Source organism: Exserohilum turcica (genome assembly GCF_000359705.1).
Source record: "Exserohilum turcica Et28A unplaced genomic scaffold SETTUscaffold_12, whole genome shotgun sequence".
In the NCBI taxonomy this organism is placed as follows: Eukaryota; Fungi; Ascomycota; class Dothideomycetes; order Pleosporales; family Pleosporaceae; genus Exserohilum; species Exserohilum turcicum.
The window spans coordinates 1,330,347-1,332,314 of NW_007359937.1; positions in this window are offsets into that span (position 1 = coordinate 1,330,347).

Here is a 1,968-nt window from a genome sequence, read left to right on the forward strand (position 1 = left end):
AACCTAATCACCAAGCACTCCACACCTACAAACACACCTTAAAGACTAAGAAACCACCCCAGCAAGCAACCGCAATACTCTGGCACAAGCGCCTAGGCCATTCAGGCCTGGCAGCGATTAAGCATCTAGTGCAGCAAGCTAAGGGGGTGAGGATTAAGGGTATTACAATAGTGGAGTGCAACTCATGTGGGAGAGCAAAAATCCGCCGACAGATTAGTCGCGCTCCTTAGACACATGATTAGAAGCCTAGTAAGAGGATAACGATTAATTTCTATAGCTATAAGAAGCAGTCCTACAACAAGGAGTTATCACAGCTATTAATTACAGACAAATACTCACGGCTGCAATAGGATTTCTATCTTATTGACAATCAAACAGCTAGATTAATCATCAAAATACTCACTAACTTCCTTACTTTTCTTAAGAATTAATACAATATCACGCCTAAGGTCGTTAAAATGGATAATAAGATCGCGACTGTTAAGCCTGAAGTAATGCGCTGGCTCTAAGCTAGGGGTATTGCTGTCAAGCCTTTAGCGCCTGACACTTAAGCACAAAACGGCGGCGCTGAACGCTTAGGGGGTGTGAATAAGGAGAAGGCGCGCGCAATGCGGCTAGACGCAAATCTACTATAGGAACTCTAGCTAGAAGTCACGCAAGCCGCGGTATATCTATACAATTGAACGCTGAACTACGTCAACTAGTAAAAGACACCCTATAAAGTCTTCTTCACCCACGTATCCTAGACTAATAGGATAATAACGCCTAAGAAGCCTAGATTAGCTTATCTTAAAGCATATGGGTGCAAGGCGTTTGCTATGACTGACGATACTCACCGCGGCAAATCAAGACTCCAGAGGCTTGATCCTAAAGCCTGGATTGGCTATCTAGTTGGCTATCAGGCGTCGACGATCTATTAAATCTGGATCCCATCACTGGCTAAAGTCATCAGCACTAGAGATGTGATCTTCGACGAAAATACAATATTTGATGGCAAAGTCGAAGACCTAATGGATAGTCTCATGCACAGCACTCTATCAGAGATTGCAGCATACGTCAGGACTATCGAGCTCCCACCGCCGATCCCGGACACTGGGACGGAGTCGTTTCATGAAGACGACACCATTAATACGACAAAAGAGATTGACGAAACAGAAGATCCACCAGGCTACTACATGGGAAGGAAAATTCAGGAGCACTATCCAACGCCGCCAGCCACTCCACCACCAGTGGCGTTACTGGCTCAGCTCATGAGTGGAACGGCAGAAACTACTCCAGAAATCCAATCGTCTAAAACAGTCCCATGGGCCGCAGCTTTTATGGCCGGAACCGAAGCCGGAAGCATTGGAGATCACAATGGCAGCGCGATAGACAAGGCGCAGCTTAGACGGCTGCTCTCCAAAGGAGTCAAAATCCATCAATCCCAGCTCCCTGAGCCGCCGACAGCTAGATCAAACCTAGACGAGCACCCAATGGGCGAGCTATTCAAAGAAGCCCAACGCGCTCATCTAGACAGCCATAAGATCACCAACTCGTGGGTAGAAGTACCATACAAAGCAGTCAAGGCAAGCGGACATTAGATTTTAGACTGCATGTGGGTATTTACCTACAAATTCAATCAAGAAAACCAGTTTCTCAAGTGCAAGGCACGACTAGTGGTTAGAGGCGATCAGCAGCGGAATATTACCTCTCAAGACACCTACGCTGCTACCTTAGCTGGACGATCCTTTCGTCTATTTATGGCTGTTGCGGCTAAATACAATCTTGAAGTTAAGCAGTTTGATGTCACTAACGCGTTCGTGCACGCCCGACTCGATAGAGAAGTGTACATGCGTATGCCCCATGGATATCAGAAGCCAGGTACCATACTCAAGCTCCAAAAGGCACTCTATGGGCTGCGGATATCGCCAGCGTTATGGCAACGAGACTTCACAGCAACGCTCACTAAGCTTGGGTTTCAGACTATAC